The sequence below is a fragment of the Nipponia nippon genome, unplaced genomic scaffold, assembly GCF_047370975.1.
Source record: "Nipponia nippon isolate SJK-2023a ecotype South Korea unplaced genomic scaffold, ASM4737097v1 scaffold_5, whole genome shotgun sequence".
In the NCBI taxonomy this organism is placed as follows: domain Eukaryota; kingdom Metazoa; phylum Chordata; class Aves; order Pelecaniformes; family Threskiornithidae; genus Nipponia; species Nipponia nippon.
Window position 1 is genome coordinate 58,425,229 of NW_028262369.1, and position 15,326 is coordinate 58,440,554.

A 15,326-nucleotide genomic window follows, 5' to 3' on the forward strand; every position below is an offset into this window, starting at 1 on the left:
TCTGGAGGTAATGGTAAGAAAAAGTCTCTAAACTGGGTTTCTGTGGGGCTGAGGGAAAAGTGGTCACAAAAACTTGGGAAGATTTCTTGTAGACCCATCTCTGCAAGAGCCAGAGGAAGGAGGAGATGGAGGAATGACACCCATGGCAGAGCCTAGAGTCTGACTGTAGCCAGGTTGCAGGGTGCAATATGGGAAGGTGCAGCTGGGTCTCAGTCCCGCTCCTTTCCCAGGCAACATGGGACCATGATGTAGCAAAGAACAGTTGGGTGTGAGCAGTAGTGCCTTTGCTTGTGTGAAGGGGAAATAGCATACAGAGGTCGAGCCTGTTTACATTTTCTTGGTCAAAAATAGAGCTGGAATATGGCCAAACCCTTGGATGGATGGAGCTGGAAGAGATATCTTCCTGAGCGTCAGGCCTGGCAGCATGGACCACTCAGCTTGGTGCTCTGTGCAGACTTATGGTGGCAAAAGCCCTAGGGGTGAGCCCTGACAGGGTGAGATATGTCCAGGACCAAGGACCTGTACCAACGTCCGTGAGGCCACTGCACATCCACATTTCTCCTGCCAGAGGCAGCGTTAACATCCATGGGCTCACCTCCAGCACAGAGATGCTGCTAGTGCTGGCACCTGCACAGCTGTGGTCATCTGGGCTTGGAAAAGCAGACCTGTGAGCATAAAGGGGAGGGGGGGAAACAATGCAGGAGAGATTATGTGTGTGGTGTGCAAGCAACTTCGTTTCATGACTCCAGCCCAGGACCCTCCGCTCTGGGGGAGTGTGGGGGCAGGGAGGGATATTCTCCTTCCTGTCCAAGTACTCTGCATGCCGTGACGGGATCCCACCCCATCAGTGTCTGAGCGAGCCGTGCTTTCCAACGCAGCCTGGAGCAGAAGAGCAGAGGGCTTTGAAATACAGTCCAGCGAGGACTTGAGCCCCACATCAGACTCCAGCAGTATTGCAAAGCCAGGTACTCAGGCATGTTTTCCAAGCCATGTGGTAATCCCCACCTCATGAAGGGCCGTGTGACTCTTTTAGTTTTATATACGAGCAGATCTTTCCAAGAGCTTCACCCTTGGCTACCTGAGACAAGTCCTGGATAGTCCTTTCAACTGTAGCTATCTCATTGGTGAGGGGTCAGAGAGGCACCACAACTCCCATTGCATAGAGAATGGAAAATGGGGAAACCTTCCCTGGCACCCCTCCAAACTCAGGTCCTCTCATTTTTTGCACATGAAATAAATGCTGCAGGTTAAAAATGCCATCTAAGCAAGAAGGGGAGGGGAATGGAGGACAAGCACCATCCAAAATCTGCCACTCATCAGTCTGTAAAAGCTGAAGTGAAGCGAAGCTCAAGGTGAACTGAGATCATAGTGCAGAGCTCTGGGCAGGGAGAGAAAGGAAATGTGGTCCTAATTACTTGATAACTATCCCACATTTCACAAGTCATTTTAATGGCCCAAATGGATTGCTTTCAAGCTCAGAGCTAATGCCAGAGTGATAGGGATAGAGTTCTCTTGCAGAGGGACATATGATGCCAGAAAGCCCACTCTGAGAAGAATATTATTATCTAAAATGACATTAATACATCCTGTTATTCCCTCACGACATATCATGTGCAGGGAAGGGACCACGCTGTTAAAATGTCAGCATTCAGGTAGCATCTCGGCACAGAGTGAGCACAGTAGCTGATGCTGAGCAGTCATCCGGCAGCCCTCGAAGCAATCACCATTGCCCTGGGCAAATCCTGATCCTTCACGGGAGTGGGGTGCTCCATCTGCAGGCATAACCTGGACCCATCCGCCTGCGCTGTGCTTCCAGGTGAACTGGAGCAGGGATGGGTGGCACTAAATTCAGTTGGGCCACCAGCAAGTGGTTTGATCCAGGGTTTCTTCCCTCCACTGTAACACCTTTGTACCCAGCTACGCTGCTTTGCAGATGATGGCAGCTTTCTTAGGCACTGGAAGATTATTATCATGTTGCCATAGCTTCTGGACACCTTACAGTGATTGGAAACAAGCTATGGAAAGCTCAATAAACAGCAGCTGCTGAAGCTCACCAAGTGCCTTTAAAAATGTAGTATTTTTCCTTCCCCTTTCCCTTATGTTTTATTGGACTTTAAGTGGAGAGGTGAGAAACTGGATAGATGTTCTCCCAACTTTGCCTGCCTAATGAGTGTCTCTGCTCTGATCTTGTGGCTTAGCTGCTAAGGAAATAAATCAGAAAAGGGAAAGGAAACACCAGCTTTGGGTTTTCCTTTGCTAATTATGGGAAAAAACCAAAAAAATCCCCCTTGCTTATTATGCACAGTGATGGTGTATGGGAAAGCGATTAAAGGTGTGATGATTTTTATTGCTCAGATACCTGGCCTGCTCTGCAGAAAGACTTGTTTTTTTTTCAAGCTGGACCTCAAACTGTTTGCCCCTCTCATTGCCTTAATTTCTCATGAGCAAATTCATCCCTGGTGTGACTCTGCTGACAGCAGCAGGGCTGCAGTAGAGAAGGATTTGGCCCCTGGAAGGCTCCAGGAGAGATGTCGCTCTTTCAATGCAATAACTGGAAGACCAGTTGGAAGCTTGTTCAATAAAGTCGATGGCTCTGTTCTCCACTCTAATGTGAGTACCTAACATACTGTCGGTGCAGATGACCTCATACCACCCTCCTCACTCCCCCCTTCTGCTTTTCTAATATATCTCCTCAGCCTGTCTTGGCTTGTATCTCCTGGTGTCGTTTGTACTGAAGTTGAGTAGCAGTATGAAGGTGGATGAATGACCTCATGGATGTCAGGAGTGAGCTTTGCTAACATGCTTGCCTTGGTAGCACAAACCAGCATGTGTTGAATCCATTTCTTTTCCCAAGCAGCAGGCTTGCATGCATCAGTTTTAAAGGTTTGTACTTCATTTTCAAGCCTAAGAGCTGACATGGAAGGAGATGCACCGATTCTTTTTCTTTGCTTCATTTTCCCTGCTTATAAATGGGAGCTGATATTTTCAGTCCCAACCTGCCTGAACACAGAGAGCATTATACCAGTCCATGTGTCACTGCTACGAACACGCAGCATTGCTGCTCCATGCTGTGCCTTGGCCGTGCTCGTTTCCAATTGCTGCTCACTGTAATGATTATCAGCGATAAATTGTAAATGTGTTGGGATCCAGTTAACAGGGAGTTTGCCTAGGCCCTGCTGAGGGAGATTTTTGTTTCAGTTAGGTCTCTTCATCAGTTCCTGAGATCTTATTGTCGACACTCAGCAGTAGAGGGATGGAGGTAGCTCTTGGCTAGGGAGTAATGTCTTACTTTGAGAGTGGAAATTGCTGCTCGCAGCATTACCCTGGGTTACACGGTCTTCTCAGGGACATGGGTAATGCAGTTTATATTAAATGACAGTCCATCCTGCACTGTATCATCTCAGTTATGCCCTACAGCTGTGCTGAAGTGGTAGCCCTGTTCCCAAAACCCACCACAGCAGCTTTTCCACCCAGGGCAGAAACATGTATTGCAAATAACAAGAGAGAGAAACACCACGTATCTAAACCATCTCAGTTCAGCCCTCTCACGCTTCCCAGGGAGGTCCTGTCCCATGGTGGAGATGAGATGTGTCTCTCGTAGTCTGACTAGCCTTCCAGAACTTCAAGCCAAGTCTATCTCTTGCTCATGAGTTTCATCAAGGAATCATCAGAATGAAATAAAAAGCTTAGAAAGCTCTCCTGGTGGCCAAATATGGACTCCCAAGTTCAGGGCTATAAAATTGCATATTACTTGCCAGATGTACTGACAAAATGCATGATCATATTGAATCAAATTTCCTTCTGGACTCTGTGTAGGAGAGGGATCGCTTCTGGGGAGAAATATTAGTTCAATGATATCTAAATGAAACAAAATGGATTCTTGATCAGTTTGGAGCCAAAGTCCCGTGGACAAGTTTGAATCAGAAGTCTCTGCACAAGGTTAGGTTCAATTTTGAAAATCTACTCTCAGATTCCAGACCAAAAGAAGGAAAGCTCTGGGATTCATTTGCCATAGATTTCTTGTAGAACTACCAAGCAACTTGACATGCAGCAAACCAGATGTCCTCTGCAGAACTCATGCATGTGCAGAGTATGCAAGCCAAATTAAATTGAGATGTTCTCCAAGAGTCCAACCATGATGGAAAAGGTATCACAAGATGCAGCTCAACAGGGTGTTCAACTTGCAGGCTGATAAAAGCAAACAGTGTACAGCTGTGTGTTTTATTCCTAACCAACCAGTGTGGCTTTTTGCTGTGAGTTCATAAATGCTAATCTGTGAAAAAGTGTAAAGATTAACTTCAGATTCATGGATTTATGGGAGGCAGTGATAGAAATGATTACTGGATCTCAGAGAAGACTGACCAGAAAACAGCCTTCCTACCTGTTCTATGAGAAATGCTGATATTTTTGAGAACAAGGACTTAAACAAAGAAACAAACAACAAAAAAAAAAAAACATTTTGATGTGGAATCAAAATCAAATCAAAATTTGACCAAAACCACCAGCTGAAGTCTGCAGGGCAAAAAAAGTCCATTTCAGATGAATTATGATGCTTCATTTAATTTATTTCTTTTCTTTTCCTTTTTTTTTTTTTTAACACCCTCCATCCCAGTAAAAATACAATTATCTCACATTCTAAAGAATGTGAAAAATAAAAATGGAACAGCCTAGCAATTTGGAAACATTAAATGACAAGTATCCAGAACCTCATTTTTAACATCTTTTATGGAAAACACTTTTACTTTCAGCAAATCAGTAAATAACAAAAAACCAGTGCTTCCTGGAGAAAAAAAATTCATTTCTTCAATGCTCAACACACGATCTATTTAACTGCTAATCTGATGTGAAACCCCTGCTCTATCAGCTGTTTGTCAGCATCCAATGGGCAATGATCTTATAGGTGTTTGAGAGGATGTCCTGCCTTGCAGTGCTCAGATCCTTTCTCACAAATAACTTGCAACACTACATGCCTAATTCAAATATGTCCAGGAATTTTGGCATCCAATTCCAGATCTGCATTGCTCCTTTGATCTTGGCCAGAGCAGTGTGATGGCTCTGCCACCCATTTCCAGTCCCGACTTCTGGTGGAAAGCAGCAGACTGGGACTGCTTAACCCCTTTCTGAGACCAGTTCTCCACTGTAAACTTCTGTCTCCTGTGGTTCCCATCATAGTTCCTTTTTTGCAGTTTACCTAATTTAGGCACATTTCCCACCAAAGCACCTGAGGAGCCATTAGCAGGTAGAATGACTGTTTAGAAGTATTAATTTTTTTTGAAGCCTTATCAAATGCATCCTTGGGCTCTCTACCATCTCCCTGGTTGGCCACAAGTGTCCGTTTCAGCCTGTGTCTGGTGGCACTGGAGGCAGAGCAGGGCAGCTCACATGACAGACTGACAGCAGCCACCAACATAACCAGATGCTCAAAGCTTGGTGGTTTAAATTTTTGATGGCAATCTCTCTCTCTCAATCTCTCTCTTCCCCCGCACCCTTCAGTAAAAATGATTCTGAAAACATGAATCAATTATTCCCAGATTTCAAATGCTGGCACCACTCTTTGTGCAGCTGCAAGCACAGCATTTAACCTCTTCAGTATTTTGGTGTAAAGGACAGCAGTGAGGGAATGCATGGGGTTTTGTGTTTTGCATTTCAGCTGCGTGCCCACCCCCAAGCTCGGGAGCTGCGGTGCTCTCATCTCTGAGAGCATCCCACTCTGAGCCTGTGCTTGGCTCATCTCTTTGCAATGGGCTGAACCAAAACTTTGGGGCACAATACACTGAAGGCTTCAGAAAAGTTCAGTATTGTACCCAAACCTTTCAACTTCTGTTTATTTTTTTCCTTGTATTTCGAGCTAGTGGAACTGAGTGGGAAATGGTTTTGTAGCCCCTCAGAGTAAAACTTCTTTCCAGAGAGTGAAAAAATGTGGTTGCTCCACTTGAGGATCAAAGTTTTGCATATTCTTGATGGCTGCATAGAAAAACAGGCAGTCCAAAAAGCTGATCTGTCAGGACACCCACAGGGGACTGGAGACCTGAACCTCTGCCACCGTCCAGGAAGGGATCTCAGCCAGGATTCCCTTGATCTGGTAGGTCCTCGAACAGCCAAGGGCTCTCCTGTGAAAGGCGCCGTTGGTGCTGGCTCAAATTTGTGTGATTTATATCAAAGCAAGGTGCTGGGAGCTTTTCTTGTGTTGGCTCAAAGGGGAAGACATCCCACATACCCCTTCCCAATTCAAATGCAGGTTCCCAGAATGAGGCACCATGAGGAACCACGGGTTGTGGGGTTTTTTTCCTTTTTGGTTAATAAATACTCACCTTCTCCAGCATTCAAAACTCCAGCTTGCCAGACAAAGGCAAAAATGAGATCTTTTTGGCAGGAGCAGGAAATCAGCAGAGCAGTACCTGAAAATAAAGTGCTGATGTTTTAGGGAGAGCAGTTCATCATCAGGGACAGGTCACGGGAGGAGCTTGTCAAGCCTCTGTTTTTCTGAGCTCCTTCGCCACTGTGCGAGGGCTCTGCCAGCCAGATTTGGGCAAGCCAAGATGTCTTGATAGCTCATTACAGAGGCTGGTGGAGAGAAAGGAGCATGTCCTGGAAGCAGCATGGCTCCAGGAGAGGTGACTGGTGTGGGATTTTGGCTAAGCTGCTCCTGGTTCTGGAACTCAGGGAAGCTGTGCCATATGGCTGGAGACTTTGCAACCCCATTAGATGCCTACCTGGGCAATGGGCTCCAGCTGATGCAGAGACAGGGGATGGATGGTCTGGTCTTCTCTTGCTTGTCTCTTGGAGACTGGGTGAGCAGCCCCTTCTGGCCTTGAAGCCTACCGTTTGGAAAGGAGAGGCCAATTCACTTACCCATTGTTTGCCTGGTTGCCTTCAAATAAAACACGGGCTGTAATAAAATGGTTTGATCGCATGTATGGTTTTCCATCAGTGAGTAGTACTATGAAGCAGGGCAGAGCTGCAGAGTCTCTAAGCCCATCTGTAAGGTACGGAGGAAGATGGGTCAGAGGAGGTAGGCAGGGAGATGAGGTGGGCTGAGAAGACGAATTTAGACAGGTGTGAGCTGCCTCAGTGGCTTACAAATTGACTGGTTTAATATCTGGTGGAGGCAGAGAGTGTGCAATGGCCAGCTCTGAAGGGCTTAGTTGTGCAAATGCAGCAGCTATGCCCCAAATTTTGCCAGGGCCAGGCTTGGTAGCCTTCAGATGCGAGTGAGATGGAAATCAAGTACCCATGGGGGATATGGCATGCACTTCATGCATTGCAAGAGGTCACCCTTGGCATCTGCTCGTCCCCCATGCTGATGCCTGGCAGCGAGCTGTGCACAAGGCTGGACTACAACCCCCAGAAACCTGCACAAGGTTGTCGTGTCAGAATAAACAGCCCTCACCCAAATATATGAAGTGCTAATGACCCTTGTTGGCTTTACTTGAGGGAACAATGTTGTCTCAGCAGTAAATCAGCTTCCTCTTCATTAAAGCTGCCACCTTGGGAATGACGACTTTGAAAATAATGCAGTCACCTCCTCCACCTACCTGCCAGGCTCTGAACACCAGAGGACTTTTTATAACGACCTTTAAAAACGTACATCCCAGAGTCCTTTGCTTTTGGAGAGGTATGAGTATAAAGCAAACACATAAGCAAGAGCAAATTTCTCCTTCAGCTACTTCTTTTTTTATTATTACTTTTAGATTTGTCCCAGGTTGCCAGGTTGATTGATTAATTGCTGGTGGAATGGAAAAAAAATGAAGGAATAGCCTGCAAATTTGAGAAGGCACCAGAGGGTTTGGGGAGGGAAAGGAGGAAAAGTGATCCACATTACAAAGCCAACAAGGGGAATTTGCCCTGTGTCTAAATTTTTTCTTTTTTTAATGGTAGATGCTGGAGTTGTAAGAGTCTGAGGGAAGAACAGGAAAAATCGGATTCACAGCCAAGTCAGCCCCAACAAGGGACCAGAGTGATCTATGGGGAAGAACCAAATGAAAACTGAAAGTTTCAGCTGGAAGGAAGGGAAAGAGGGATGTCTAAAGAAAAGATGGGCTGAAAGACTGGGAATTAGAAAAAACAGCAAACGAGAAATTATGAGTGACATCTTGGAAAAGATCATGGGAGCTCACAGGCTTGGTTGTAGAAAGAAAAAGGTCATCAGGTAGCAGCAGGTATTATGGATCTATATATATACACATGTGCCCTCGATGTGGCAGACCCACACTCCCACCCAGCCAACATGGTTGGGAAGCAGTTCTTAGGAGAAAGACCAACAAGGAACCTTCCCCCAGGTCATGGCACATATTTAACCCCAAATTCTGCAGCCAAAGTCTACAAAACTCCTTAAGACCAATGGAAAAATAATGAGGTTTAAGTGACCAAATTTTTCTTAATTAGCCTTTCCCTCACCCTCCTGATATTTACCAAAAAAATTTAATACACTGATTTGGCCTTTCTTAGAAATAACTTCTCCAGATGGAAGTGGACATGCTGTGCAATGATGGTTGGCTGACCTGGTGACACAAAGAGAGTCAATCCAAAGGACAGAGCTGTGTGAAAGGGAGGTTTTCATTCTCCAGTGCTCAGCTGGAAGAAATTAATTGATGCTGCCATTTTCAGGGGGTTGGAGAAGAGGTTGTTGTATGGCTAACCCTTGATCCAAGGGTGGTCTGGAATGATGGGGACAAGGACAGTGCCTTCCTATAGTACAAGCCCATCAGCAGAAGCTAGACAAGGCTTGGCCTTCAAGGCAGAGGTTGTGCCCAGTGGCTTTGTGTGCAGAGGAGATCCATGTGTCAGAGGCACCTTTGATGCACAATCTGTTAGAAAATGTGCCTGAAGTGCCCGAAAGGAAACAGCCAGCACATACCGGTCTGGACGTCCAGACCCTTATTTCAGCATCACAGTGAGGGCTGGACTCATTCAGGCTGGGAGCACTGCCCTGGAAGCCCATTCCAGGTTGAGGAGAGCTGGCATGCTTCAGACAAGGGGTCCCTGAAGTAAATGACCCTGGCTCTTTTAGTTCTTGCAAAAAATGAATGTGCCATGAATGCCCCATTGTCAAGCCCTGTAAAAGGCACACAATGTCTTAAAACCCGAGTCAACAAACACACACAAGTCTTGATGGAAATGCATCCCGGTCAGACAGGTCTGGATCCCATAACTATAAAGGTGTTTTATTTCCTGGAATTCTGACATCAAAGCGTGGATTTTCAAGACAAATAGCTGCTATTTTCATTTCTCTGGAGAAATCATATGATGTGATTGACAATTAAGATCAGAAAAAGATTTGATGGGCAAAAGATCAGGAAATAAATCTCCCCACACCACCAAATCCAGGGCTGTTATCAAAACCTATTCATCCCCGCTCAGCGCTATGAGGATCACAGGAATTTGGGACCTAATTTAGGAGTATTTTTTCAGTGACACTAACAGACGATTGAGGAAATTTGGCTTAGTTTTACCTGCTACAAAGCTCCATAAGTGCTAGAGTGAAGGAACAGATACTGAGCCAGATTCCCCAAAGATGGCACAAGGGAGACATGAGCTTGCAGCATTCCCCTCTGGACATTTTAACCCTTTGGGGCTGAGAGTTTTTCCCATATAGTGAGCAAACATCACCACCTTCCTCCATCTGGATTTTTCAGTGGATGGAAGAGTTACAATACTGGAAAAAAAAGAACTGTATTGGTAAGTGGCAGTGACAAACATGCTGGGACATGTGGTTGCTATATGTGATCTGCCTGGGGAATGGTGGGAGGGAGGGAGAAGGGGTGATATTAGGCACAGCCATCCCAAAAAATCAGGAGGGTTAGCAGGCCTACGTTTCTACAGTTGAGCTTGTCTCCACCCGTCTCTGACCATTGGGGAGCCTGGGCTAGATTTGACATTGATTGACCATTTTACTCTGAAGAAAGAACATTTTATTTCCTGAGACCATTACATTTGTGTGTCACAACCGCATAGTCCAGACTTCTCTGGTAACAGGCAAAGGCATATGGTTTTATTTCTCTGGTAAGCCTAATGGTGTGCAGGAGGCAAGGTTATGATGCTGTGTTGGTTTTCCCCCAAGGGAACCCACAGATGGTGCTGAGTCCTGAGGTATGGCACAAGCTCAACCCAAAGCTGGGTTTGGGTCCTCTGTCCTACTTCAGGCCTGTTTTTAAGGGTCTTTGAGAAAAAAAACTGAAAACATGGACAGAGTGTTAGCAGAGAAGTGCTGTGATGGAGGAGGTGTGACTGACCATGATATGCCTGCTGGCTGTTCTTATTCAGGCCTTGGCTAGGGAAGAGAAGGTGATCTTCTCAGTCCCATGACCAAGTAGCTGGGGCACCTGTGTTGAAATCCAACTATGCATGGGATCAGACAGGGGGCTGAGAAGTCATTCCTCCCTCCTGCATCATTCCTCCCTCCAGATCAAGCTGTTGGGCTGATGGTGGTGCTCCTGCCAAGCAAAGGGTGCTCTTCTGATATACCATCACCTACTTTACACAAAGCTCTTCTATGGCCCTTTGGGGTGTCCAGATCATATAGCGACATGGGGATGCTGACATTGCTCTACAGCCCAGATATGCTGTCAGTTATATGCTACAGTAACAGGAGTTATAGAAGTATAAGAGAGACTCGGCTTCCCTTTCTGTTTACTGTTCACGATCTGGACAGAGTTAGATAAAACTACTTTCAGGTGGAAGACTCTGCCACTGTCAGAACAAGCAGATTACTTTCTTTTTTCCAATTTTTTTTTTAAATCTACCCAAAGACAGCATCATTATTTCCCAATTGTTCCAACCTGAATCCAGGAAAGCACCTTAAGCACATGCTTAACTTTTGGTATGTGAGTAATCCCACTCCTCTTTGGCAAAGCACTTAAGCACATGCTTAATTTTAAATTTGTTCTTGAGCACAGTGAAATGTAAGCTGGTGTTTGAGTGCTCTGCTGGATGGGAGCCAGAGCGCTCAGCACCTTAGAGGGCTCAGCTCCTCAAAGAAAGATGCCATGATTCAAGAAAGCTGTTAACTTTAAGTACTTGCTTAAGTTTCAGGTGTAATGTGGTATAAAGTCTTAACCTGTGAAGCCGTAAGTGAGTAATGTGGACAAATGCCAACCAGAGCTGCTAAAGGAATGAAGAAAAGTTCCCTCATTGTTTTTCACAGTACTTCTCTTTCTCTCTTTTTGCTAGTATTTCGCTTTTTTGGAAACGTTGGCAGCTCTCTGTCTGAGTTGAAAGTAGCTAAACTTTATTCGAAAAAACAAAGCTGGTCAAGATCTCAAAAGTCCCAACTTTTCTACCCACTCAAAGGACAATGACCACTTTTATAACTTTGTTACAAAGTCAACATGTACGTATGTTGCAGAAAATGGACTGTAAATGTTTTTAAAGAAGGAATGAATGTGTATGTGCATATATATGTACACACACATATATATATGCATATATATTCCTCTTCTCATAAATCCCAGACACTTGCTTAATAAGGGATGCAACTTCGCAAGGGTATGGGAAGGAAAAAGCTTGCTGCAGAGACCACTTCACAAAATTCCCCTGCTCTTAAGGCTTTCCGACCATCCCAGCATAAGGGCATGCACTAAACGTCCCAATGTGAAATCTTGTCTTCTTGGTGGTTTTCAAGCTCCGGTGGTTGTGAAGCATCAAACAATCTCTGGCTAAGATCTGAACGTTGCCCATCTGAGCACACATGTCAGTAAAATTTTATGGGGGGGAAATTCCACATTTTAAGGAAAAAAAGAAAAGAGCAGAGGTTTGGATCTGGTTCTCTTTAAAAAATGGCAGCTGTTTGAAAGCTGCCTACAAGTTCAAAATGTTAGAAGCTGGTATTAGGATCTCAAACCTGGTGTTAACAGAAATGAAGGAATGGATATCACGAACACATATGTGATATTGATGCAAGAGTTGATGGGAAGTCAGAGAGGGTGCTCTTGTGTAGATATAACATGCTTGTAAATTATGTTTAGGTTCCTCTTCAGTCTTTTGTCCATAGAGGATAGCTGCCTGCCATCCCCACTGCCTGATAAAAGGTTTTCTCCAGGCCAAGCAGTAGACCTGAGGCGCTGATAAAGACAGTGATGAGGGAAGAGGGTTGATTGCTCTTGCCTGATGGCCACATAGACATGGGAGAGAGTTTGGTCTGAACCAAAGCAGAAACCGGGGCATTTTTTATTCCAAAACAAAAGAAACACAATGAATTAAGGTGAAACAAAACTTCTGTTTTAATTAATTCTGGTCTATTTTGGATACCTTCCCAAGTCAGGCCACTTCTAAAAAGAAAAATATTGCCAATGAATGAATATTAATGATGAAATGAAACGTTTGAAAATTTTCCAAGTGAAACCGTTTCATTTTTAATATGTCAAAGCGTAGCATTTTGGCACCTAAGAAAATTTAGACATATATTTTTCTCCTTAAAACCCACTGTCTTGCCAAGCCTTAATTCAGCACATGATTCTGTCCTCTCCAAAATGCATTTTTTGGTGGTAGTAACTGTTCTGGCAATTCCGTTCCTACAGCAGGGGCAGTGGAAGGAGAGGAGAGGACTTCTGGTAGCACCACTTGTCCCAGAGATGTGACCCATGGTAGAATGTGGCCACCCTAAGGGCATCTCCTCCTGTGAGGACGTGTCTACTATCCTTGTAGATGAGTGGAGTGGGTCCACAGCACCATTAGCAAACATCTGCCAATCCATTTTTTTGCTGATGTCTACATCTCCAGCTCAAACCCTCCTGAATACCCAGTTTCCCAGGGAAGAAGGAGTATTTTGTACGTATGTTTGCTCTTAACCCCTCTTTTTGTAGGAACCTGTCAGAGCAAGGGGTTAATACGTCTGCAGAACAGCAAGGGAAATGGGAGAGCCAGCAAGCCCAGGTCTTTGCTGGTGTCTGTCATTGCAGGGTCTGTCTTTCAAAGCCTATATAAATAAACTTCCTAGTAAACTCGGCAATTTTGTCATCATAAAGGCTGGCAGCCTTTCCTGGCAATAAAATAAACTCTAATCATTTCTTCAAATAAAACACAAATAGCAGCAATGCATTCACAGGAGGCTCTGGCCGATTTTGCTTCTCCCCCCGCCCCTCCATCCACCCAACCATGTGCGTGCCATGCCAGCCCGTGATGGATGGAGAAATGCAGGGGCACTCTGCTGCTAAATGCCTAAAAAGAAACAGACCTTATGTCTGCAACGTAAATCAGGAATGGGCAAGGAGCTCAAACTAAATAAGAAACTGCTCTGATCCTCCTGCTGTGCAGCTCAACCAGATCAAAAATACTCCTGCCCCCTCCACGGATCCTGAGGATGCTTTCCTTCCCTTTCTCATGCACACCTATTTCCTTACCAGCTCTCTTTTCATACAAAAAAGCTCTGATAATCTCGGGAGGAGACTGTTCTTGCCATTTTCCCTCTGTGGTGTGACTGATTGAAAACCATGCTTCACAAAGAATATGTTCAATGAACAACAAAAGGGAAACCTGGAGTCTATGCCTGTCAGGGATGTCTCATTCTTTTTCTTGTAGAAAACCAACCAGAAACCAGGCAAACATAAGCAGAAAGGATTGCAAAAAGGAAAAAGAAAGAAAAAAAAGCCCGTCAGTCCTTCCTGCCCCTTGTGCACCTGAACACCCTGCTCATTTGAGGCTTGCTCTGCAAGATGTACAGAGAGCAGAAAAGAGAGATGGAAATGGCAAAAGAAGCTGAACTATCAATTTTTTACAACATGTTGTCTGGCATGTTGTTTGTTTGTTTGTTTCAAGATTAGGAAGGAATTGGGGATTTATGTACAGACCCATTGACATCAGCAGATCACATCCCATTCTCACCCAGATTCACTCTCCCCCCAGGAACATGCCTGATGCTTGTTCACTAATAACCCTTCCTTCTGCATGCTGAATATTTAGCTGACTAGCAGCTCACAGCACAGCCCCAGCATGCGCTTGTGCAATATCTCCCTGGACTCCGAGCTCAGCTGCATTTATACTGCAGCATAAATGGCAGCTACGACTGCTATTAAACAGCAACAAGACTTGAACACACTCAGTAGTCATTACGGTGGGGGGTGCACAGTGACACCAAGAGCGCATCAAGAGCACTGTTCAGTTATGCATCCATTTCAAAAACAAGCACAATACGGTCCAATGTTAGTCATCTGTAAAATAGAGCTGTTGGCTCTTGTCCTAGTGCGGCGTCAGCCTCTCCAGATGATGAAAGCGTGTCACTTGGGCCAGGTCTCCGGCACAGTCCATCTCCCTCTGCATTGCATCTAGGCAACAGAAGTTTTGCCAAGTGTTTTGTGTTCAGTGCAGGGGGTTTTTGCAATGAAAATACCCAGCTCTAGAAACTTCAGAGCGTTTTTGCAAAAGTTTGCATGTCTCACTGAGCAGCTGAGTTGGGAAATGTTTCTTAAAATTCTCAGGACGTGTGTTTCTTCTGACGTATATTCTGAAATAAAACATGGTGGCTTTTCCACACAAAACCACCTTTGCCTTTTGAACGTCCTTATTTCGTTTTGCTTTGATTTTTGAATGCAATTTTCACTTGCTCAAAACTGCAAGGCAGTGCTTCTCTTTTAAGCTTAACCAAAACTTCTACCTGGAATTGCTATCATTTTGGTTTGGTTTGATGAACAACAACAACAAAAAAATCAATCTGATATGACTTGAATTCATTGCTTTTTTGATTGCTAATGAATCAGAAACCAATCATTTGGACAGCTGGCTTCTGCCAATCCACTCTTCAACTTGCAGTGCTGTGGACATGGCTGGCATGGGAGAGTAGATGAGAACATCTGCTGAGCACTTCTGTTGCTTCAAAAAAAGGGAGCAACTTCCCTAGAAAAGTTTCTGGCCTGGATAATGCTGAGAGAATTGAGAGGGGGGGCTGGTTCATCTTAAACTCACTGAAATCTGCACCTCACTGAAAAATGTGTTCTCTTTGGAAACGCATTAAAACAGGGTTTTGAGGGCTATGAAAAAACTTTTCAATGAACTAGAAATATGTACGTACCACATACACACCCCCTAAGATTTTAATTTGCATTAAAAAAATTTTAAAAATAAATGCCACACTTTTTGCATTTCAGTAACAAAAACAATGTTTTCAGATTGGTGTTCAGCTTTAAGCCAGGTTGTAGCTGCTCAGGTTGTAGTTTTATTTTGAGTATTATTGTATCAATGATTAAAATCACCTAAAATTAACAAACAAACAAAAAAACAAAAAACCCTTTGATTTTAAATTAAACCTCTTCTGGACAAGTCAAAACCTTCCATTCAAATTATTCTTATATTTCACAGTGCTCCTCCACAAAGTTGCAGGAGAAAACACTGACTCA